Source organism: Lathyrus oleraceus, chromosome 7, assembly GCF_024323335.1.
Source record: "Lathyrus oleraceus cultivar Zhongwan6 chromosome 7, CAAS_Psat_ZW6_1.0, whole genome shotgun sequence".
NCBI classification, from domain to species: Eukaryota; Viridiplantae; Streptophyta; class Magnoliopsida; order Fabales; family Fabaceae; genus Lathyrus; species Lathyrus oleraceus.
This window is the reverse complement of record NC_066585.1, coordinates 79,375,608-79,402,794: the sequence shown is the minus strand read 5'-3', so window position 1 is coordinate 79,402,794 and position 27,187 is coordinate 79,375,608. Positions and strand designations below refer to the sequence as shown.

Genomic DNA, 27,187 nt, shown 5'->3' with positions numbered 1-27,187 from the left:
TAGAAGTCACCACAAACCCCGAATCAATTTGCTTTTGAACTTCTTCCTTAATCTTCACTGCCATATCAGGGTGAGTTCTTCTGAGTTTCTGCTTCACAGGCACACACTCAGGCTTCAAAGGCAGGAAATGTTGCACGATATTAGTATCCAGACCAGGAATGTCTTCATATGACCAGGCAAAGACGTCGACATATTCTCGTAGCAACTCAACCAATCCCTTCTTCACACACTCTTCAAGGAGTGTGATCGCGACTTTATGAGTCTATCGGGGTACTAACTGCAAGTGCACAGTCTAATCACGTAGTTTTAAAAGATATCGATCCCACAGGGACTTAATGAATCGATATACCGTTTTTCTAGGGTTACTGCGTAAAGCTAAGGCGGATGATACTTTGATGATTAGGGGAAAAAGTAAAACTAAATTTGGATCTAGATTAAATATCAAATAACACGGATATCGGCATGTAGTTCGTCGTAATTAGGGAATCAAATCTTGGTTGGTTTTTTTCTTAATTTTAAAATAAGTCTTTTCAATAGACACTATTAATTAAAAGTCTTTTCCTCAAACTCTCGCTCTGTTGAATCGGACTATGACTTTATATTAACGTACGCTCTCACTATTTCGTTAAATCTAAAATCACTTTTTGAAAACAATAGAATCTATAGAAACTCCTTTTTGGGAAAATACTAACCGTTTAAACACCCTCGTCTCAAACTCTCGCTCTGTTGACTTAGATTATATGATTAAACTTAAATGCTTAACTCTCGTCCTCACATTTAACTTTTAAAAATAATTTTTGAAAATGATTAGAATTTAATTAACCTTAAAAATTGCTCTCGCCCTGATTTAAAGTTAATGTCCAATTTACACTGTCCAGTTAAAAGCTCAAACCGTCGTTCTATTGATTTTAACTTCTTTAAGTCTTTTACTCTCGTACAAAAACTTTGGTATTAACTCTGTAAATTGAGACCAGAAAAAGAGTGACTATATTTTGAAATAAATTTAAACTAACTCAGTTTTGATTCCTTTATTCCGCTTACTTTACATACCGATATCTAAATTAATTAGCCAGACATGCTAAACATGCCTACAAAATAATCATGCATAAATACGGCCATATCAAACAAACAATATATATAAACAGCAGTACAGAGCATATGTAAATTAAAACAATAACTCAATTAATTAATGAACCTGTGAAAATACTAGAATTCTGGATTATAACTCCTAGCTTCGATGCTCGAAAACTCCACCACAAGTCGGTTGGATTTGTTCTTCACAATTTTCGATCAGACGGGAAAGTAAAAACAAAGAAATATAATACTATGATCTGACGTAAGGTTAGATCCATTAAAAATTACACAACAGTTTCCGGTGTAGAAACTATCGTGAGAAAATAAATAGAATGTTTAGGAAACTAAACTAGAAAAGAAAAGAAAAGAAAATGCTTGGAAATTAGAATGCTGGAAAAATATTGCACGGCCCAGAGATGCCCAATTGGCTCTTTTGAGGTCTATTTATATTCATCCATAAAATAACCGTTTCCTCAAAAATATCTTCAGTAGGGTTTCTAAAGTGTGAACGAGTCAAGAGGAAAAATAGGGGAAAACGCCCTTCTGTTACGCGCGTCAATGCCAAAAAATAGGAGTGGGGTGTGTGACGTCCGTCACACCATGTGTTACGGTCGTAACACTAGGTAAAGGGGCGTGATGCTCGGCACGTACTTGTGGCGGTCGTCACAGCCATTTTCCTTGTTCCAAGCGTGGGTTGGGCTTTAGTGAGATGCTTTTCCTAGAGAATCCTCTTTTTGCACCCCTTTTCTTTCTTTTTCACACATGCTTCAAATAATGTTACCTGAAATAAATAATAAGGAAATACCAAGTAATATCGAATAATATAAAATAAATTGAATCAAATAACGATATAATTTAATTAAATCAAGTCCAAAAATGTGATATAGTTTCATGTTATCAAACTCCCCCACACTTAGACTCTTGCTTGTCCTCAAGCAAGATACAATGTAGAAATCGATTAAAATATTAGCCGGATGAAATTTCCAAACACACATCAATTCGTAATAGGTTGCAAGTAAATTTCGTTTAGAAATAACTTGAGTTTAATCTTAACATCAAAAACTACTGTAACAACACTAGATAACCTCACCTTATGCAAACCAATTCGAGTCATGCTATTATAGCTCAGCCTAGTTCTTCTACTCTTATTTCACCCGTTTTCATTCGAGCGAAATCACATTAAGCCCTTTATCTTTTCGCGCACATAGTGGAGTAACCGGTTAGCGATTCTGATCCCTTTTTAGCTAGAAGTTCTGGTACATAAGTTGGATAACTTCGTTATTTAGTCCATTGCAAATTGCGGGGGATCGGACCGTAGTCCGCCCTACCAAGTTCAGCACCAGAAACCGCTGAACCAACTCACAATGGATCGTTCATACCATGTTTTTGTAGGGTCCGCAACCTTTGGTTTAAATGATCGGGTAAGGATCACCTAACTTAATTAGTGCATTTCCTGATTTTTAATATGTTGTTTTGGGAATCATTCACTTATATTCATCGGCTCTCCACGTAGTTTGCTATTAAGATGCTGCCGATTTCTCGTATAAACTACTCGGGGTTACTATAAAACTAAAAGTTCAAGGAATTGGTATAATAGGTACTTATCCTGATCTAACATGCTGAGGTTTTTAGAGTGCTGGGGCGGTAATAATTTTGTCTTAATTTCACTCAAGTTTTATAAAATAAGCAACCTTTATACTTATTGAGTGTGTTGAATTTTGTTATGGCTCAAGAAAATTGAGGGGAATAGATAATAAAAATTTTCACACTAGGGACTTGACTTAAATTTTTGTTTTTTTGTTTTTTTTGTAAATTAATGGAAGGGAAATAACATACTTGAAAGGGAAATAAATATAACTGAAACAAAGTTTTCCCCCCTACACTTAAATAAAACATTGTCCCCAATGTTTCAAAAAAAAACGGAAGAAAAGGAAAAAAAAAAGGAACCCAAACTCAATTCTACCTGCGTCCTCTTGTTCTCGGACCCGGTGATCGTTGACGTACTTCCAAGTCATCAAACCTGTTAAGCAAGTCAGTGAACCGCTGGTCGGTTATTGCATTCCTCTCTTCTTGTTGTTGTTGCATCTGGCGCATCAGTTGCATTACTTCGTTATTCTGCGCATGCATGGCATCAAGCCGTTGGGCTTGATGTTCAATATCATCCATGATGTCATCATTCGTTGCGGGCCTTCTTCTTCGAAGACGTCGGGAGGATGGACCAGCCACATTATCTGAAGGATTAAGTGGGACCAAATGTTGTTCAGGACCTTGATCACCTTGCTCCATTTCATCAAACTCGTCTAGAGGCGGGTTTGCTTGTGTAGGCTCGATAGGTTCGGGAGCATTCTAATCGTAGATGAATCGGTTGGGGTTGGTGACATCGGTGAGGGCAATGTTGGGTAAAACAACGCTTGGGACTTCTTGGTATTCACCATAAGATAATACTTCCCGCCTACCCTATTTTTTATTAAGCGGCTGGAGCGATAATAGCTTATATCCATAAACAGGGGTGGCAAAGATTGCAAATTCTGAAGTCGGTCCCCTAGATTTAAACCGAGTGCGATGGTGGTTATTAATCCTCCAATCGCAAAAGGTTGACGACCTCGAGCACAAAGGGTACGGATATGGTGAAGTAAGAAAGAGGCAGCGTTTACCTTTGTATCGGCTGAAAAGATGCAGTGTAGGAAGAATAATTCTTTCGTGTTGACTTTGCTGTTGTTGGGTCTTCCAAAAATGGTGTTTTGCAGAATACAGATAAAATACCGGATAGTGGGGTTGTGTATGTGCGAAGCAAGTAAGGCATCCCAATTGGTGGTTTCCACACCGGATATTTTTCCAAAAAGGTCGAATGCGTTCGTGTTCCACTCTGAGTTTGGAGGGATTCTTGGGTGGACTTGGTCTCCTACAGGAAAGTGTAGCATGGCACTCAACTGGTCCTGAGATAGTGAGTACTCAGTGTTGAACATGCGGAAATTTGCGGTACCGGTTAAGTATTCGTTCTCACCGGGTGGAGTGGTGTAGGAATAAGAACTTAAAAACTCCAAGGTGAGTGATAGGTATGTTGGGTGATTTTGTATGCACAGAAAAGTTAAATCGGATAGCCTAAGCAGCCATTGCACACCTTGAAGTAATCCTAATTCTTGTAAGCAATTTAAATCTGGGTACCTGGTAGATATGACACCGCGTTGTTGGAACCGAAAGAACTACTCCTGTTGATAGTTACTATCTTCAGATCGGAAAATAATATTTCCGAATTGCACTTCTTGATGTTGGTTCTCCGTCATATTGATAGGTAGGTAGAAAGAAGGAAAAGAGAATGAAATATATTTGTATAGAATGGTTTGTTGGAATGATGTGGTGTAGGAAGAAATGTATTGTAGGTATTTATAGGAGGAGTTTTGAAATTGGGAAGAGGAGTGGGTGAGAGAAAAATAAATGTGGATGAAGGTGAGTGGAATGGAGTAAAGAGGTGAGTTGAATGGAAAAAATGAAAAGATGGGGAGCAACGGTCATGACCCTAACGGTCATCAATGTTTACGAGGAAACACACTGTCACGCTCGTGACAGAATGTGTTATCGGCGTCATGGGTTGCGTGGCGACCGCGATAACTTGTGTGACGCTCGTCACGCTGGTGAGCATGCAACGGTCACTATGCTCGTGACAGCATGGGTGGGTGCTTTAATAAATTTTTTATTATTTATTATTTTTTTAGTTTAGTTTAGTTTATTATATTTGCTATGGCCATGAATGCTACTTTACTACACACCATATTGTATATATATTTTTCTCTAATAAGCCATGTAAGTAGTAACATACAATAAATATCATTATTGGGAATTTTAGACAGTGCATAAATCAAAATAAAATTTAATTTAACCAATAATGCCATTAACTTCATAAAAATAAACATAATGTAATATTTGAAGATAAAATAGAACATGCGAAAAGTAAATACTAAGATAAAAATAATGTCAAACGAAACTATAAATTTCCTAAAACTAAACTAGTTAACTGCAATTCTTGTAGCCACTTGTAGAATCTCTCGTCGGAGGAGCAAAGGAATTGACACGGTGGAGCAAATCGTGAAATTGATTTGTCATTCTACTCATGTATTCCATAAATTCATGTCCCATCTTAGTTAACTCTTCTCTAATGGCATCTTTTTCTGACATCAAAGCTTGAATAGCGGTATTATATTCAGTTCCGGGCATATGATGTCTAAGATCAGGTATTGCCGATTCTGCGGACGGGGTAGGATGAGGTGGAGAGGCAGCATCATGGTAACCAGTTGGTGTCTGCGGATCAGATTCAGCATAAGGAATCTGGTTGTCAAAAATCTCATAATCTTGGATGGTTTCAACAGATCTAACAGGAGAAGGTATTCCATCCAGGTTGTAGAGCCAATTATTTCAGTTATGGACACTAGTCATCGGGCTAGGCATGGTGAATAGGTAAAAAGCTTGGTTGTTAATTAATAGTTCAAACTCTTCAGGTCCAAGGTTTCCTATAAACATAGTGTTGAAAAGGAAAAGTATATTCATAGGCTGAATACCACAAAAAGGGTTCAAATCAAGCATGGGTTGGCGCAATCCAATAGCATTAGCAATCACAGTTATAAATCCTCCTATTTGAATCGGTGCACGGTCATCTTGAATAAGGAGGTCAAAACTCGCCAACATATAAGTGGCACCATTCACTGGACGGTTATGGGAAGCACAAAATATTATGAAGAGTTCATCACGTGATATTGTGGTAATGTTTGATCTCTTCCCAAAAAGAGTGTGTGCTAGGATCTTGTGGAAATAACGAAAAGCTGAGTTATGTATGTTTCTAGAGAGAAACTCATGTTCCTCAGGGTCGTCATTTCCCGTCAAACTTCCCCAAAAATGCTCAATCTCTTGATATTCAAAGAGGTCTTCTTGGCTCATGGTGAATGTGTCAAAATAAGTAGGGAACCCTAAGAGGTTAGTAAATTCTTGAATGTTATACTGATACTCCATATTGAACATCCTGAATTGAATGAAACCTCGGTTTATTCCTTTTCCATGGTTTGGTAAGTAATCAGGGAGCTAAGGAATTCTAGAGTTAGCCTCCGGTAAGTAACAAATTGTCTCCGAATAGGAGTGGTTTCCTACCCTATTTGACTCAGCAGATATAAGACACTATCTCTTAGCCCAAGAACGGTCATTGCACAATCATCAGCATAAAAACTTGGGTGCATCTCTCTCTCAGCAAGTTCTTCAAATTTTTGTCTCTGAGCTCTCCCTCGGAATTTGATACCCATGCGATCAATATGTCCCATCAGGTTAGTGTTAACTAAAGAAAAGAAAAACAAGAATTTAGTCAGGATTTGGCCAAATGCCGAAAGAAGAAAAGAAGAAAAATTTAATAAAATAAAGAAAATGAAGAATGAATACTGAATAAAATCGAAAGAATAGTCAAAGAAAAATAAAAATTTGTGGGTTGTCTCCCACGAAGCGCTTTGTTTAATGTCGCAAGCTCGACATAAAACTATTAAATGTTAATCTATTAATTTTGGAGGCAATACGTCTAACTGCAGGACTTGCGAGTCTTCATTGTTTTCAGCATAATGATAATGTTTTAGATGCTGCCCGTTTACGATAAATGATTCAATAGATTTTCCTTTAATTTCTACAGCCCCACTAGGAAAGACATTAGTGACTTGGAAAGGGCCTGACCACCTAGAGCATAGTTTTCCTGGGAATAACTTAAGTCTTGAGTTAAACAATAGGACTACATCGCCTTGTTTGAAAGTTTTTCTTGATATACGTTTATCATGCCATTTTTTCGTTCTTTCCTTGTAGATTCTGGCATTTTCGTATGCGTCTTGTCTAAGTTCCTCTAATTCGTTTATATCTAGAATTCGCTTTTCACCGGCGGTCTTATAGTTTAAATTAAAATTTTTAATAGCCCAATAGGCCTTATGTTCTAACTCCACCGGGAGGTGACATGATTTACCATAAATAAGCTTAAATGGGGTTGTTCCTATGGGAGTTTTGTAAGCGGTTCGATATGCCCATAAAGCTTCGGGTAATTTTGATGACCAGTCTTTCCTCGATGTAGCGACTGTTTTTTCCAATATCTGTTTAATTTCTCTATTAGACATTTCCACTTGTCCACTAGTTTGAGGATGGTAAGGTGTTGCTACTCGATGTTTTACACCATACTTAAACAATAATTTTTCGAGTATCTTAGATATGAAATGACATCCACCGTCACTGACGACTATTCTTGGGACACCAAATCTTGGAAAGATTATATTCTTAGAGTTTAATTACTACTCGTGTGTCGTTTGTTGGAGAAGCTATAGCCTCAATCCATTTTGATACGTAGTCAACCGCTACGAGTATGTACTTGTTACCGAAAGAAGGTGGAAAAGGTCCCATGAAATCTATTCCCCACACATCGAAAATTTCTACTTCCAAAATGCCTTTTTGTGGCATTTCGTCACGTCTAGATATGTTTCCTGTGCGTTGACACCTATCGCATTTCTTGACAGCGGTATGTACATCCTTCCATATGTTTGGCCAATAAAGACCGGCTTGTAGGATTTTAGAGCAGGTTTTGGATGTACTTGCATGTCCACCATAAGGAGCGGAATGACAATGTTGGATTATACTTTCTACCTCTTCTTCAGGTATACAACGACGGAAAATACTATCGGGGCCTCTTTTGAAAAGTAAAGGATCGTCCCAGTAATAGTGTTTTACGTTATGGAAGAATCGTTTCTTTTGTTGGTAGGATAAATCAAGTGGAACCACTCCGGCGGCTAAATAATTGACAAAATCAGCGTACCATGGTGTAACGCAAACAGCCAAGGTGGTCTCTACCTGTTCATCAACTCTATTTTCTTCCAAATTAGCTATAAGTTTATCGTACGAGAAATAATCGTTGATCGATGTTCTTTCCGGTTCCAGGTTTTCAAGTCTAGAGAGGTGATCTGCTACTACGTTTTCAGTTCCTTTTTTATCTTTGATTTCCAAATCAAATTCTTGTAGCAACAAGATCCACCTTAGGAGTCTAGGTTTAGCGTCCTTTTTTGTTAAGAGGTACTTAATGGCAGCGTGATCAGTGTAAACGATTATTTTAGCTCCGACCAAGTAGGAACGAAATTTATCTAGTGCAAATACTACTGCTAAAAGTTCTTTCTCGGTCGTGGCGTAATTCATTTATGCTTCATCTAGAGTTCTACTCGCATAATATATGACGTGAAGTTTTTTATCCTTTCGTTGTACTAAAACAGCGCCTACGACGTAGTCACTTGCGTCACACATTATTTCGAAAGGTTCATTCCAATCTGGGGTCTACATTATGGGTGCGGAGATCAATGCTTATTTAAGTGTTTGAAATGCTTCTAAACATTTATTGTCGAAGATGAATTCAGCGTCCTTCATTAATAATCCAGTTAAAGGTTTAGTTATTTTAGAGAAATCTTTAATGAATCGTCGGTAAAAACCGGCATGTCCTAAGAAGCTTCGTATTTCTCTCACAGTTTTCGGAGGTTGAAGGTTTTCGATTACTTCTATTTTGGCTTTGTCTACTTCAATGCCTCTATTTGATATGATGTGTCCTAAAACAATTCCTTCTTGTACCATAAAGTGACATTTTTCCCAATTAAGTACTAGGTTTACTTTCACACATCGTTCTAGAACTCTTTCTAGGTTTTCAAGACATTCTTCGAAACTTTGCCCGCATACGGAAAAGTCATCCATAAAGACTTCCATGATGTTTTCGAGAAAATCGGCGAATATTGCCATCATGCACCTTTGGAAAGTTGCAGGAGCATTGCACAAGCCAAACGACATTCGTCGATAAGCGAAGGTACCAAAAGGACATGTGAACGTTGTCTTTTCTTGGTCATCAGGATGAATCGGTATTTGAAAGAAACCTGAGTAACCGTCCAGATAGCAGAAGTGAGAATGCTTGGCTAGTCGCTCTAACATCTGGTCTATGAATGGTAAAGGAAAATGATCTTTTCGGGTTGCTTTGTTTAGCTTTCTGTAGTCAATGCACATTCTCCATCCCGATTCGATTCGTTTGGTTGTAGTTTCTCCTTTTTCATTTTCGATCACGGTTATACCTCCTTTCTTTGGTACTACGTGTACAGGACTAACCCATTTGCTATCGGATATAAGATATATGATATCTGCCTCTAATAACTTCGTTACTTCCTTCTTCACTACCTCACTCAGGATCAGGTTTAGTCTCCTCTGATGTTCCCTAGAAGTTTTACAGTCTTCTTCTAGCATGATGCGGTGCATACAAATAGAAGGACTTATCCCTTTAAGATCGGTGATGTTGTATCCTAGTACGGTTGGATATTTTCTTAAGATATGTAGGAGTTTTTTGGTTTCAAGTTTTCCTAGGTCTGCATTGACTATTACTGGTCGTTCAAGTTCTAAGTCTAGGAATTCATATCTCAGATTTTTGGGAAGTGTTTTCAGGTCGAGGGTTGGTTTCTTAAGGCATTGCGTAGGATCTGATGTTATTGCTAAACATTGGTTCAGTCAGTCTTCAACATGATAGTCAGACAAATCGTCATTTTCGAATTCTGTTTCTTTTATGCATTCATCGATGATATCCATGAAGTAACATGTGTCTTCTATTGCAGGTGCTTTCAAAAATTTGGAAAGAATAAACTCAATTTTCTCTTCTCCTACTTCGAAAGTGAGTCGTCCTCGTTTTACGTCTATGATAGCACCGGTGGTTACTAAGAAGGGTCTTCCCAATATAATGGGGGTAACTTCATCTTCTCTAATGTCCATAATTATAAAATCGGTGGGAATGTAGAATTGACCTATGCGCACGGGAACGTTTTCAAGAATTCCTACGGGATATCTAACGGAACGATCTGCTAATTGCACAGACATTTTAGTTGGTCTTAATTCTCCCATTTCAAGTTTCTTGCATATGGACAAGGGCATAACACTGATATCGGCTCCTAAATCGCATAAAGTTTTATCTATGACAAATTTTCCTATATGACAGGGTATAGAAAAACTACCAGGATCTTTAAGTTTAGGAGGCATATTCTGGATTATTGCGCTACACTCAGCAGTGAGTGTAACGGTTTCGCTGTCTTCAAGTTTCCTTTTATTAGATAAAATTTCTTTTAAGAACTTAGCATATGAGGGCATCTGTGTAATAGCTTCTGTAAAAGGAATGGTGACGTTTAACTGTTTCAGTAGGTCAACAAATTTTTTAAATTGGCCCGCTTCTTTGGTTTTAATTAGCCTTTGAGGGTAAGGGATAGGTGGTTTGTAAGGCGGTGGAGGTACATAAGGTTCTTTTTTTTCTACGGTTTCCTTATTACACTCTTCCTTTTCCTTAGGTTTACCTTCTTCCTCAGTTGACTTTTTAGAGTTTTGGCTCTCAATCCTTGGGTCAGATGGTCCTTCTACCTCTGTACCACTTCGTAATATAATTGCATGAGCGTGGCCTTTCGGGTTAGGTTGGGGCTGTCCAGGAAATGTACCAGTTGGGGCAGCAGTAGGCGCTTGTTGTTGAGCTACTTGCGAGATTTGTGTTTCCAGCATTTTGTTATGGGTAGCCAGGGCATCTACTTTACTTGCTAGTTGTTTAATCTGTTCGTTAGTGTGTACATTCTGGTTTAAGAACTCTTTATTGGTTTGGTGTTGAGAAGCTATGAAGTTCTCCATCATGATTTCCAAATTGGATTTCCTAGGAACGTTATTGTTAGGTGTAGATGGGGTCGGCTTTTGATATCCAGGAGGTATAGCTGGAGCTTGACTGGGAGCTTGACCTAGTGCGTATAAAGCGTTGTTACTTTTATATGAAAAGTTAGGATGGTTCTTCCAGTTTGAGTTATAGGTGTGCGAGTACGGATTTCCTTGAGCATATTTCACCTGCTCTGTTTGAATTCCTGTTAGGAGTTGACAATCTGTAGGAGTGTGACCTTGAATTCCACAGACTTCGCAATTTTGAGTTACGGCAACCATGGTGGCTGGAGGTGATACATTTAAACTTTCAATTTTCTGGGCAAGAGCATCCACTTTTGCATTAACATGATCAAGGCTACTTATCTCATACATGCCCCCTTTTGTTTGAGGTTTCTCTACCATTGTTCGGTCGCTTCCCCACTGATAATGATTTGGGGCCATGCTCTCAATAAGTTGATAAGCGTCGGTGTAAGGTTTATCCATAAGCGCACCACCGGCGGCGGCGTCTATTGTTAACCTTGTGTTGTACAAGAGACCATTATAGAAGGTGTGAATTACTAACCAGTCCTCTAACCCATGGTGTGGACAAAGTCTCCTCATGTCCTTGTATCTTTCCCATGCTTCGAAAAGAGACTCGTTATCTTTTTGCTTAAATCCATTTATTTGGGCTCTCAACATAGATGTTTTGCTTGGAGGAAAATATCGGGCGAGAAAGACTTTCTTCAACTCATTCCATGTGGTGACTGAGTTGGAAGGAAGAGACTGAAGCCATCTTCTAGCTTTATCTCTTAACGAGAAAGGAAAGAGACGAAGTCGAATTGCCTCTGAAGTGACACCATTAGCTTTAACAGTGTCAGCGTATTGGACGAATACGGATAAATGAAGGTTTGGATCCTCGGTAGGATTTCCAGAAAATTGGTTTTGTTGCACTGCCTGCAACATCGAAGGTTTAAGTTCGAAGTTGTTTGCTTCGATTGCGGGTGGAGCAATACTCGAATGCGGCTCATCTTGCGATGGAGCAGCGTAATCTCGAAGAGCACGAGCTGGTTCGACCATCGCTGGTATCATCGAAGGAAGGAGATTTTTGAGATCAGGAATTTCGATTGGAGGAAGATTGTTTGTAGCACGATACTCCCGAATTCGTCGTAATACTCGGAGATATCGTTCAACGTCGTTGATTCGTAAGTAGTACGGTTCACCATGTGAGCGAGTGTGTGGCATACAAATCAACAAAAAAGAAGGGAAAAAAAATAAAAATTGCCTTAGTCTCTACAGCATAACAGAAGAGTTACGATATCGACTAAATAAAAGTCCCCGGCAACGGCGCAAAAAACTTGATCGCGACTTTATGAGTCTATCGGGGTACTAACTGCAAGTGCACAGTCTAATCGCGTAGTTTTAAAAGATATCGATCCCACAGGGACTTAATGAATTGATATACCGTTTTTCTAGGGTTACTGCGTAAAGGTAAGGCGGATGATACTTTGATGATTAGGGGGAAAAGTAAAACTAAATTTGGATCTAGATTAAATATCAATTAACACGGATATCGGCATGTAGTTCGTCGTAATTAGGGAATCAAATCTTCGTTGGTCTTTTTCTTAATTTTAAAATAAGTCTTTTCAATAGACACTATTAATTAAAAGTCTTTTCCTCAAACTCTCGCTCTGTTGAATCGGACTATGACTTTATATTAATGTACGCTCTCACTATTTCGTTAAATCTAAAATCACTTTTTGAAAACAATGGAATCTATAGAAACTCCTTTTTGGGAAAATACTAACCGTTTAAACACCCTCGTCTCAAACTCTCGCTCTGTTGACTTAGATTATATGATTAAACTTAAATGCTTAACTCTCGTCCTCACATTTAACTTTTAAAAATAATTTTTGAAAATGATTAGAATTTAATTAACCTTAAAAATTGCTCTCGCCCTGATTTAAAGTTAATGTCCAATTTACACTGTCCAGTTAAAAGCTCAAACCGTCGTTCTATTGATTTTAACTTCTTTAAGTCTTTTACTCTCGTACAAAAACTTTGGTATTAACTCTGTAAATTCAGACCAGAAAAAGAGTGACTATATTTTGAAATAAATTTAAACCAACTCAGTTTTGATTCCTTTATTCCGCTTACTTTACATACCGATATCTAAATTAATTAGCCGGACATGCTAAACATGCCTACAAAATAATCATGCATAAATACGGCCATATCAAACAAACAATATATATAAACATCAGTACAGAGCATATGTAAATTAAAACAATAACTCAATTAATTAATGAACCTGTGAAAATACTAGAATTCTGGATTATAACTCCTAGCTTCGATGCTCGAACACTCCACCACAAGTCGGTTGGATTTGTTCTTCATAATTTTCGATCAGACAGGAAAGTAAAAACAAAGAAATAAAATACTATGATCTGACGTAAGGTTAGATCCAGTAAAAATTACACAATAATTTCCGGTGTAGAAACTATCGTGAGAAAATAAATAGAATGTTTAGGAAACTAAACTAGAAAAGAAAAGAAAATAAAATACTTGGAATCTAGAATGCTGGAAAAATATTGCACGGCCCAGAGATGCCCAATTGGATCTTTTGAGGTCTATTTATATTCATCCATAAAATAACCGTTTCCTCAAAAATATCTGTAGTAGGGTTTCTAAAGTGTCAACGAGTCAAGAGGAAAAATAGGGGAGAACGCCCTTCTGTTACGCGTGTCAATGCCAAAAAATAGGAGTGGGGTGTGTGACGTCTGTCACACCATATGTTACGGTCGTAACACTAGGTAAAGGGGCGTGACGCTCGGCACTTACTTGTGGCGGTCGTCACAGCCATTTTCCTTGTTCCAAGCGTGGGCTGGACTTTAGTGAGATGCTTTTCCTAGAGAATCCTCTTTTTGCACCCCTTTTCTTTCTTTTTCACACATGCTTCAAATAATGTTACCTGAAATAAATAATAAGGAAATACCAAGTAATATCGAATAATATAAAATAAATTGAATCAAATAACGATATAATTTAATTAAATCAAGTCCAAAAATGTGATATAGTTTCATGTTATCAGAGTGCCACAATCTTCACCTCTCGAACACAATCCTCAGACCCCAAGTTGACTATTTCCAAATTCTCAAGATGTGGCTGAATGATCTTCTCTTCGTGCTCAAGCAGACGGGTAGTCTCATCAGGAATCTCTTCAACGTCATCTTTTTCGGTCTCAAATACAGGGAACTCAAAGTTGGGAGATGGTGTTGGATCATTATGTTCAATGGGTTTGATCAACCTGCATAATGATTTAGGATATAAAAGAGATTTTAGAATTCAAACAAAGCAAATCATTATGCAGATGAAAAGATTGATTTTATTATTTATGGTTTTATGTGATCACCAATTTTAGGCAAAAAGCAAAAAGTGAAAATAATTTGAAAAAACAAACATTTAACATGAATTTATTGAATGAATATCATTGTATTTATGGGCCAACAATGTCATCACTTCTCCTTTTGGCATGGGAGAAGGGTTTTTAAACAAAATGAACATTACGTGGACTTATGGACAACTGTTGGAACATCAACAGCGACCCAATTATTGCAGACTCCTCGAAGGATGACAAAGTTGCCATAATCTTCCTCTGCATCATCTTCCACAATAGCAGCAGCCTCTTGGTTTTCGCCCGTATGGATGAAACCACCACTCTGAAACAGACCGTGCTTGTTGAAAGTGCCTGAAGAGTACCCTATGCCAGCCCGGGATTTATTGTCTTCCAGCTTGATCATTTGTCCTAAACCAGTAGTTGCGCCATTCTTAATGGCCAACTTCGCATCATTGTAGGATGCAAATGAAGAAGTTCCTTTCTTAGAAGGCTCAACAATAGACAAGGATTGGAACGGCGTCCCGACCTCATCCTCAGCATCAATGTAAGAAAAGGAAGACAGATGGATAACCAAGAGAGCCTTCTCCCCCCTACCACCACCAACTTCTTGTTCTTTACGAACTTCAACTTTTGGTGTAGGGTGGATGTCACGGCGCCTGCCTCGTGAATCCATGGTCTGCCCAACAAACAACTATATGATGGGTGGATATCCATGACCTGAAAAGTGATCTGAAAATCACTAGGTCCTATCTTGACTGGGAGTTCAACCTCACCAATCACTATCTTGTGGGATCCATCAAAAGCTTTGATGACCACTCCACTATGCCTCATGGGAGGCCCCTGGTATGAAAGTTTAGCCAGAGTGGATTTTGGCAACACATTCAGCGATGATCCAGTGTCTACCAGCACCTTAGACATGGCATCATCTTTGCAATTCATAGAGATGTGAAGTGCCAAATTATGGTCTCTTCCCTCCTCGGGGAGATCAGCATTACAGAAACTCAGGTTGTTACAAGCAGTAATATTTGCAACAATGCTATCAAATTATTCTATGGTGACGTCATGATCTACGTACGCCACGTCCATCACCTTCTGCAAAGCTTCTCGGCGTGGCTCAGATTTCATCAACAAAGACAACACATATATCTTTGAAGGCGTTTGTAGCAGCTGATCTACAACATTGTACTCACTCCTCTTGATGAGCCTCAGCATCTCATCACAGTCCTCTCTAATCATGCCATTCTGGCCAGCAGGGACAGGAGTTCTAACAACGGCGGCAGGTTTGTCAACAGCAAGTGCCGGATTCGGAGAAGAAGAAGAATTCTAAACCGGACGGGCGACACTATCAACAACATCAACCCTTCTGGTGTCAGCCTGGGGTTTCGGCGGCACCGAGAAAGCACGACCACTACGGGTCAAGCCACTGACATCAACAATATTCACAACAGAAGTGGAGGGTAGGGGCACCTCCTTCCCATCTTCTAATGCAACTGCATTATAACGATAGGGAACAGCCTTGTTGGAAGAATAAGGAACGGGGCCAAGTGGCTTAATAATGAGAGAGGGAGAATCCTTCTGCTTGCTGCCATCGTATGGGACGACAATAGGCTCAGGTATTCTGAATACAAGGGATATCACATTAACTTCGTCCTCATCACGATTCTGGAGTATCTCTATCAACCCTGATCCAACATTTCTTGGATGTCTTTCCTGACTTGACGACATCCCCTCGCATTGACAGTGCAAACACGGAAACTGTCATGGTCATGCTCGTAGTGACTGTATCCATACAATAGTCTATGCATCTCGACTAGTGATTGTCTGATATGGCTGACATATCTGACCTTATATTTGCCAGAGCAACCCTGAACCATATTGACAGCAAACTTCCCATGCTCGGGCAATGGGTTCTTCTTTACGTTAGGACCTACGTCCTCGAAAAACAGAATACCACTTCTAACAAGGTCTTGAACCTTGGTATTTAGAGGGTAACAGTTCTCCACATCATGTCCGAGAGCACCGGAATGATAAACACAGTGAAGCTCGGGCTTATACCACCACTTAGGGTTGGTCGGTATAGCAGGTGGGTCACGTGGAGTAATCAGCTTGCTTTCAATTAATGAAGGATATAATTCAGCGTAAGTCATGGGAATAGGATCAAAAGTGACCCTCTTCCTATCATAGCTTGTGCTGGTTTGATTGTTGTTTCGAGGTTGGTAGGCCTGCTATTGAGGACGGTGCTGTTGTTGCTGATACTGTTGATGTTGCTGTTGCTGGTTCTGATTATGATGCCGATATTGCTGATTTTCTCTGAAAACAGGTGCTATATGAGCCACCTGGTGCTGGTTACTGGCGGGACGCACAGTCTTCCTCTTCATAGAGGGTCTTCTAGATTTGACATGGGAGGACACAGCATGTGCCTCACCATCTTTCTTCTTGGCAAACGCGCCATAACGTTTGACAAAAGAGCCTTCTTCTCTGGTCAAGCGCCCTTCCCTGACTCCCTCTTCTAGACGTATCCCCATGTTCACCATCTCGGTGAAGTCAGAAGGAGCGCTAGCAATCATCTGCTCATAGTAGAATAAACTCAAGGTCTTCAGAAAGATCTTGGTCATTTCCTTCTCTTCTAGCGGAGGCACAATCTGTGCAGCCAATTCTCTCCACCTCTGGGCGTACTCCTTAAATGTTTCTTTATCCTTCTGGGACATGGCCCTCAGTTGGTCCCTATCGGGAGCCATATCAATGTTATATTTGTATTGCTTGATGAAGGCTTCGCCAAGGTCATTGAAGGAGCGGATGTTCGCACTATCCAGGCCCATGTACCATCTCAAAGCGGCACCAGACAGACATTCCTGGAAGTAGTGGATGAGGATTTGATCGTTGTCGGTCTGAGTCGACATCTTGCGTGCATACATCACAAGATGGCTGAACGGGCAAGTGTTTCCTCTGAACTTTTCAAAGTCAGGCACTTTGAATTTGACAGAAATCTTGACATTAGGCACAAGACAAAGCTCAGCAGCAGACTTGCCAAAGAGGTCCTTCCCTTTGAGAGTTTTGAGTTCCTTGCGAAGCTCAAGGAATTGATCGTTCATGGCGTCCATTTTCTCATAGACATCTGGGCCCTCAGATGGCTCAGAGTGGTAAATGGTGTCATCTACTCTTGGCAAAGTATGCACGACTGGAGGTGGCACGGCAAGGACCGGGCTAGATGCCGGCAGAGAAGCAAAAGTTGGGGCGAGACCCTCTGGAGCAAAGTTAGCAGGCATCCCCTAGGGAAACCCGGCTGGCATAACATATGGCGCAAAGTGAGCACTGGCAACAGGCACGGTAGAGGAGGCAATCTCTGATATGACCGTCCTCTGGGGAGGAGTTGAAGGCGTTGGAGACGACTGGCTTTGGGCGGCCAAGAAAGACTCCATCAGGGCAGTCAACCTTGCCACTTCCTCCTTCAATTCTCTGTTCTCTTGCTCTAGGTGATCCATTAGCTTTGATGAGTTGGCTCTGGTGTAGTACCGGTGCGTCAGCTTGTCTTCAAAATAAATGAAGAATACAGAGTTAGACCACTGAACAAGAAGCTCTAGAACAAAACCTGCTTATGCACATGATGCATGCAATGCTTGTGCATATGATTTTATTTTTATCAGAGGAACTTTTAGAGTCCTATTTGAAAATATTTGGAAATATTAATCATTTAGACATATATGGAATAATAATATTAATAATATCTGGAAAAAAAATTTACACCAAAGAAGTACAATCTTGGTAACCAAATACAATACAAGAGAAAAGGAAAATGAACATCCTATGGAACCCTAGAAACAGTCGTCCAAAGCTCTCGAGACCAGAAGATAAGCTGGACGAAGCCTCTTCACCTCTCTCTCATAGGCTGCCTCCATATCCGCTTTCTCTTTGGCTAGTTGATCGTACTTCCTCTTCCAAAACCTGGAAGACTGGGGAAGAAGAGAAGTCACCACATCATCAGGCTCGTCGATAACCTAATGCTCTAGAAACTCTATCAAAGCATCCTTATCTCTAAGCTGCTGAAATAGCTCCTCTCGCTCACGGACCCAAGCACGCGAACGGTCTTCATCTCTCAACTCCTCTACTCCTTGGTCAGGGAGGGTTGAAGGCCCAGCCATAACCATAGGTGTAGGTCTCGGGTAGTCATAGGGAATGTCGTACTCAGAAGCTCTCCTCCTAACCCACGAGGTATAGGGTTCCAAAGCAATACAATTCTTCAGACCAAGCTCTTTCCTTCCCTTCCTATGAATCTTGCGCCAAGTGCGGACCATCATGCCCTTCAAGTTTTGGGGATTTTTACCCTCTTGAAAGAATACACCTTCTAACAGAATGTTATTAGGTTTATCCTTTAAGGGGAACCCAAGTTGACGACGTGCTAAAATAGGGTTGTAGTTAATCCCACCACATGTACCAAGAAGAGGCACATTGGAGAATTCACCACAAGAGTCGATAATCTGCACACCATCATATACACGATTATACCAAAAAAATATCATCATTAGTGAGAGACATAAGTCTCGTGGACCACCATAGACATCCTTTGTTCTCCTTGAAGGCGAGCGTCTGAGGCAAGTGTGAAATAAACCACTTGTACAACAGAGGCAAACAGCACACAATGGTACCACCGCCCTTTGCATTCCTCATATGCAAAGAGAAATAAGTATCACCCAACAGAGTCGGAACGAGATTAAGAGTAGAGAAAATCCTAATGGCGTTCATATCCACAAACTTGTCGATGTTGGGGAATAACACTAGCCCGTAGATGAGAAGTACAAATATGGCCTCAAAGGCGTCCTCACTCATGGCCTTCCCATACATGGTAGATTGAGCAATGAGGAAATTAGTTGGGAGACCTTGAATTCCACCTTTGGTAGTCATATGAGCACCAACAATAGATTCATCTATATGCAACAGATCAACAATCTCTTGAGAAGTAGGAACCCTCTCCAAGCCACTGAACGGCAACTGATCTAGAGTCGGTATACCCACAAGGTAGGCATATTCCTCAAGCGTAGGCAAAAGCTGGAAATCCGGAAAAATGAAGCAACGATACAACAGATCATAGAACTGCACCAACACACTCATCAGACTTTCATCCACCTGAGTAGAAAGAATAGACAGAAGCTTCCCATGACGAGCCTTGAACTCCAATGGATCTAATATATAGGAAGTCAAACTCCTTAACTCTTTCAAGTCGGGTTGTCTGAAACTGTACTTCTTTGTATTCCTTCTTTGCTTATCCATGTCTAAAAATTTGCAAATAGACCTCTTAAGTTCCTTGAAAATTTTCTCATTGTTGATGATATGGACGTGTATGAATGCATGAATGCATGAATGCATGGATGAAACAATCACACTCAATGATCAAGCAAATCACACCACATAAAGGTCATGGGATGGATCAAGTCATCCTTAATATCAATCATCCATTTTGGTGGATTATGGCTTATACCTTATCAACATCCAAGTTCCATTGATATTAAGGATATACAAGGACGGATCAACCATGAATCAGGGGTTTGTTGCAAGTCACGAGCATGGAGTCTCGGTTGAGAACCACCCAAAGGGAGAGTACTAAGGTTAAACCTGACAATCATGTTCTACAAGAGGTTCCCATAGTCATCATCCCATCTTTCGGATATTCTCGGATAAACGACTACTTGTATTCCAAAAATATTCTCAAGAGAGACTCTTATGAGTGTAGTATCACGTAACAATCGTATCAAATCTTACACTTGAACGACCTTCGCACTACATCCTAAAATAGGCCAAGATGGGTTTGGTAAACTAAGGTCCTTGGCTTCTAAGGAATATATTGGAAAGAGTAATGCCTAACCACGACTACTCGTGTGACATTATTGATCCCAACATAACCTCTACCAAGTGAATGGGCTTGCAAGTCAACTTGCTAAGGAATAACTCCACACAAGTTAACAAGACTATGCCATTCTCCTATCATAAGTGCACACGAGTTCGGGTATAGAACTCATCTCACAAAAGACCACCAAGCACACAAGCAATTGATATATCAAGCAACTCATACATTACAAACAATACAGTCATCCCAAATTTGCACAAAAATATGTCACAAGTAAATATAAACATACAATACAACAAAGGTAAAATGTAGGCAAAACCCACTAGGCAAATTATCCCCAACAGAGTCGCCACTTTTTTGTAGCGGGGTATTCGTTACCTTTAGATTTATTGACTAGATCAAAAGTAAATCATACAATTCGAGTCGCCACCGCACTTCTATTTATCCAAAGGAAAGGTTAGAAAGCGAACAAAAACCGAGAAGTTTTATCAAATCAAAAACTAATAAAAATGTCAGAGATCTGGGTAAGGGGATTGGTTATGCAATGGGAAGGTTTTAAGCACCCAAAACATCCTTATTGCTCTAAGGGAGCCCTTTTTACAAATGTTGTAAGGTAGGTTGGTATTTGTGAAAAATATTTGTGCAAACATGATTGGGGAGATGAGAAAAGAATATACAAGTTATTTACAATTTTGTGTTTGAATGGATAACCCATTGCCTACGTACCATCTTAAAAAGGTAGGATCAAAACCTCGTAGTTTGGGGTAAAAATCTCAAAATAAGTTGGTGGATTGATTGATCAAAAGCCTTAAGGTATTTTGTTATCAAAGGGAGAAAACTCAACCTAAAACCACAAATCCACCATGTGAGGAGAGCTTCAACATGCTAGTGAGGGGTTAACCCTATAATAAGCATGGAAGACTTATAGTCCATCACTAAGGATATAGGTGAGTATTATATCAACCTCTAGGATAACTCAAACCTAATAGCTAATGTTTATGAAAAGCTTTGGCAAGAAGTGGCCATTGAAACCATAAAAAAACAATTGAGTGAGTTGCATTTACAAATGAAAAGTATTCACAAAACATGGTCAAAGTTGACTTAGGATTCAATTCAAAATAAGTGTTATGAAAAGAGTTTGAAAAATCAAAAGCATAGTGCTTAGGTTTCTAATTTTGAAAACAATGTTAATGTTTTCACAAAATTTTGGCTTGGGTTAGAGTGGAGGGAAGAAGAGAATGGCTAGGTCCTAAACATGCAAAGATGAAGGAAGAGAAATAAAACCACATTTGAGTTCCCTTCTTGAGATCATAGTGATGATCCAAGTTGTTCCCTTTCCTTTGGAATTAGCAAGCAATAAGCAAATAACTGAAGAAATCAAGCAAATATCAATCAAGCTCCTAGGAATCTTCCAATTGGCTTTTGTATCTCTCACTTTGGATGCTCATGACAATGGTTCTTCTACTTGGCAAGTTTGGGATCCCTAGCACACAAGAACACACAAATCAAAAAGTTCCACAATGCAATAGAAAGAATGGACAAGAGTGATTTTAGAAATTAGGATCATTTCCAAGTCTTCTTCAAAATTAAGCATTCTAAAGGCATGAGGCCTAGTTGCTCTTTGACAATTTTAAAGCATTCTAAAGGCATGAGGCCTAGTTGCTCTTCAAACTCCATTAGCATAGGTAAGGTCCTAAAATCTAAGTCCTTTGTCCATTTGCATTGGGTTCACTCAAACAAAACAAAACAAAACAAGCACAATAGTATATACACAATAATGTGCTCAAGTGAGCAAAAGGAAAATAACATTAACATAAACATGAGCTCAAGTGAGCAAAGGGCAAAAGCAAATGAATTAATGAATAAGATATTAAATTGCATAAAAGTAAATTGCAAGAATTAAATGCTTTAATTAAAAGTTAGTGATTATTAGTTAGTGTTAGTGTGCCATAAGGCAATTTAGCGCTATGTTAAACAATCGTAAGTGGACTAATGTAGTATTCACACCTATCTGAGGCCGATCAATAAAACTATAGGCAACAAACACAAGTTAGAGACCATGACTAGTAAGCCAAGCTCCTACAACTTGCCATGCCCAAAGAAAAGATGAATGATCTTGTATTGATTTAGGTTTTTTGCTTGACCAAGAAGCAACCTATCCTTAATGCAAAGCAATTCACTTGATCTTTGATCAAGATGAATTTGATTTGAACCAAGAAAGGTTAAGCCTCTCACATGTCAAAGCTAACCACCAATCTTTAACTCATTGATTAAAAAGAAAAAAAAAAGATGAAGAAGAAGAAGAAGAAGAATGTACATAAATGGAATTCAAATGAAATATCTAACACACATTGATCAAACATGAATGGAATCAAAGTCAATCAATAGTAAACAAAAGCAAGATGAAACTTAGAAGTCAAGAAACAAATAAAATATTTTTGGTATTTTTGAGAATTAAAATAATACTTGAATTAAAATAAACAAATAAAGGTCAAACTTCAAATCCATTTCAAATCAACTTCAAAAAGTCCAAATGGATCATCCTAAGTTTAACAAGGTCAAACAAGGTTTGACAAAAAATTTCAGCATTTTTTGAAAATAGAAACTAATTTTAAACAATTAAAAATGAATAAAAATAACATAATTGAACTAAAATCTCAAATAAATCTCAAATCAATTAAGAAACTGATGAGAATATTTTTCATAAATTCATCATCATTCAAAGATGTTAAGAAAATATTTTTGGCATTTTTGAATATTGGAAACTATTTTAAATGAATTAAAAATAAGCAGAAAATAAAAAATTCATAAAAAATATTAAATGGACAAATAAAAAATATTAAAAATCATTTTTAGAAACTAGAATTAAAAAGGGAAATAATGCAATTGGTCCCATATTTTTTGGATTTAAAATGAAGAAGATATGAATTTTTGAAATAAAGAAAAGAAAATGAAATAATCAGAAATTGTAAAAATCCTGGCGCGTTGGATCACATTCATTAAATGATGTGGCACATCCTAAGGTTCTCAGGCGCGCGCTCATGATGGATCATAGTCAAAGGAGAAACACGCAGCACTATTAAAAGTCATAATATTGGATGACATAGATTAGACCGGAGCAACAAGATCCAAAGGCTGAAACTCATCCACGTGGGGACGGTGGTGGAAACCACCGTCTTCTCCGGTGAACATCACACTTTCCGGTGGAATTTGCAGGTTTTGAAAAGTTAACCAAAATGCACAATCCTCATATCATTGGAAAGCTGGGGTGATGTACATCACCCCTGTACCATTGGTTTCCACTCAAGATCACTATATGAAGAGAAATATGAGATGGAAGTTTATAGTGTTCAATCTGAACTTGATCAATTCATGAAATTAAATGCACAAATCAATTGCCTCTCACATGAGGACTTCAGAGGAACCAACAAACACAAGAAATGAGCAAGATCCAGGGAGATTCGAATGGAAAAAGTTTGAACAACAACCTTTTAAGTGCAGCTCTATAAGGCACGATCTCTTCCAATTCTTTGTTGCAGTATGATCTTGAGATGGCAAAGTAGCTAGGCTTAGGAATTGAAGCTCAATAATCAACCAAGGAAGTTGAAAATTGAACTGAAAAATTGAAGAAGAAATGCAAAATTCCTTTGAGTGAAAAGTGGGATTTCAATTCTGCAGAGTGTTAGGTGCCTTAAGGTTGGAAATGAATGAAGCCAAGCACATGTATTTATAGCATGAGGTGCTGCAAGCCATGGCAAACTCGTGTGCATGTGGAATGAGGGCCTCCGTGCATGGGCTTGTACAGGCACATGGGAGGCCCAAACTTGATGGAAAATGCAAGCTGAAGTGTAATGGATCAGGTTTGGACGTGCAGTTTTGATTACATTGACTTGTGCACAAAGTTTTCACATAGTTTCTATAAATGAACATAAATCTTCATCTCTTCGAAAATGCACTTTTCCAAATTGAAACATGGTCATGTGGGTAATGGTTGGAAATGTCTTGACATGAGGAACAAATGTCATGTTTAACAAAAATCCATTTGGGATTGGTAAATTTACGAAAACTTATCATGAAGTTCAAGGTGCAAAACATGTGTATGTGAATTTTGCCAAAATGGACCAACTTCAAGCCCTTCTGTTTCAATGATGCAAGCTCCAAATGACAAAACCTTAAACATGAAAGTTGTAGACCTTTTCAATACAATCAATTTGGACTTAAATTTTGCATCATTTGGAATTTTTATGAGAACGTTATGGGCACTTGAAGTTGGACTTTTTCAAGATTCAATGGCTTTGGTCCAAAGTGACCTATAATGTTTTGTATTATCACATGTGTTTCTTTTAGGATTATAGAAATTTGTTAAAAATAAAAAATGAAGTAGACAGCTTAAAATTTCCAATTCATTTGATCCTACCTAAAAATCATAAAAAATGAGGGAGTTAGGTCCTTGGGAAGTTGACCCAAAATTAGGGTTTCAGTCAAAAGGACCTAAAATGTTTACAAATGAATGATGACCTTCAAAGATTCAAATAAATTTTTGATGAACATGAAAGTTGTTCATGTTGTTCTTAAGAACATTGTTTCTCTTGGGGTCATCTTCATTTGACAAACACATCAAAATTTAGGTCTCAATGGATTTCAAAATAGTTAGATGAATTGACTGATCAACTTCTCAAGTCCAAACTTCAAATCTTGATGAATTGATGATTGAGGGCACTAACCTAAGCTCAAATATGCATGAAATGATAAAATTAAAGAACTTCCCTTGATTGTATTTGATCATGGGTTGAGGTTGCTTCGTGAGCAAGGCATAGTTGATGCACAGTTGAATTAGGGTTTCTTTGGGAAATAATCCTCAAGCCCTTTGGTTTATCTTGATCAAATTGACAAATTGAGATACTTGGGAGGCATATATGATGATTGAGAGCTCTGGGAATCATTGTCATGATTGCTTTCACCTTCATCTGGCCATTTCAATGAGCATATGGGCCTCCTAGGAGCCTGGGGTCACATGATTGCTCAAGCTACAAAACAAACAAAGTTAGTGACATATTTTTGTGCTTTTGGTTAGTAAGAAAAATAAGAAAAGCAATAATATACAATTCAAGCATGCTTGGTGGTCTCAAACCAAGTCACACAAGTCCCACCCTAAGGGTTAAGGAGCCAAGATGCTATGATCCTTGAGGCAATGCAATGTGCAATGATATGATGCCATTAGGGATCTTAGGGTCAAAATTAGGGTCTTACAGGATCATATCCATCTTCATGCGCCTTCTTAACCTTTTGTTAAGAAGTACTCACTACCTTTTGTGTGAGAATCCCCAACAGACCTTGTGTTTAGGAGTTCCCGTTACCTTTGGTACGAGAATATCCTCCCCATTTTATTCTTAACCTTTTGTTAAGGAGTTATCACTACATTTTGTGTGAGAAATTCAATCATCTTTTTGCTTAACCTTTTGTTTGGAAAACACTTTTCTTGCGCAAAGGAATTGTCGCTACCTATTATGCGCGAAAATCATTTCCCCAGCAAGGTTGACCCTCATTCCCATTTTCTTCTTAACCTTTTGTTAATAAGTTCTCATCACCTTTTGTGAGAGAAATCTATCTATCCCTTTTCTTAGCTGTATATGAAGATTATGTTTCTCTTGCTAAGGAGCCGTTGCTACCTGTCGTGGAAAAATGGCACTTCTCAGTTGAACTGCTTGCCTTTAGCAAGATGTCTATTTGCCTTTTGTAAGAGGTTTTATTTCAATTCTTTTATCCACCGATACTTGTCTTTTGCAAACATCTGATTCTTTTACCGTCACGGGATCCTGCGGGAATACCTCGATCACCTGTTGCATGCCAAAACATGATAGGGGAGGTGAGAAAAGAAAAGAAAGAAGAAAGGAATGAAAAAGAGATGAAAATGGGAAATGAAAAAAAGAAAGAATAAGAGAAAAAAGAAAAAGCTTAGAGAAAGGCGAAAAAATAATCAATCATTCTGCATTAGCATACTGTATACGCCATGCATACCGCTCATATACCCATCAACCACATAACATCCCAATTCCCAGAAGCTGCCCTATACCGAGACTAGCTTGTTCATCCAATTTTCCAGTGAAGAGACCTCCTTGTGACCTATCTTCACATTGCGTTCCATTTGTTCCGCGTGGCCAAATTTTCCAGTATTCGAGTATTTAACCCTCTCCTACCTTGATTGTCTGGAAGCTGTTGCTATCCATACATTCAGGTCGAAGAAGATTAAATAGGGGCAGCTGTCATATCCCAAAATTCACCTCACCCTTCACATAATCATATAGGTCACTAATAAAAACATTTGCATATCATCTCAAGCATTCATTTCATTTGTATAAGCATGGCTCAGTACAAGGAGACGTGACTTGAATTCGTGGCTTGTACCGGTACCTGGTGGATACCGAGACTCATCAGTAATTTGAGATGGACCAATCCTGAAGATTCTAATCCATTGGTTGATGACAGTGGTGAATAATTTTCTTAATCATGGCCATGTGATAGTATACCTCATTTTTGGATCTACATGCATTCCCGATCAAGCATTTGACTCTCGATTCCATGTGGCTTGATACATTGATTCATTAGCACAATCATACTTCCATTCATCTTTGGCCATTGGTCCATTCTCAGTCAAGGTCGTTCATTCATTACAATGCATGTTATAATAGTCTTAGATTCATTGAGTGTGTCATGCATTGTATGATATTGGTTCATAATATGTGTTCGAATTTGAATTTGACTTTGTTTGAATTTCCATGAGGAACCATATTTGATCATTCCATTTAGCATAAATGTACATCTTATTTCATCTTTTTTTCCAAGTTGATAATTCAAGTTAATCGGTAATGATTCAAATCGATTTTGACAATTCAAATCAATCTGTGATAATTCAAATCGACTTTGATGATTCGAATTAATTCTTGATAATTCGAGTGGAGTTTGATAGTTCAAATCAATTTTTAAATTCAATTTAACATTTATAATTTCTTTTTATTCATATTCAGGGAGGCCCATTCATTCTTTTGGTTGAGCCCACATCACACAAAACCATTTATTTCATTTTAATCCAATTTCAATTTTAATCCATTTTCTCTTTTATCCATTTATACTAACCACGTCCAATTTTAATTATCCACATTCAATTATACTAAAGCTAAACTGCAGTAAGAAAAGGCAAG

General features: G+C 38.5%; 1 pseudogene; it reads left to right on the top strand.

The window, feature by feature from the left end:
• Positions 1-11,347: 11,347 nt before the first annotated feature.
• LOC127108961 (uncharacterized) lies at positions 11,348-11,446 on the top strand (annotated as a pseudogene).
• Positions 11,447-27,187: the final 15,741 nt, after the last annotated feature.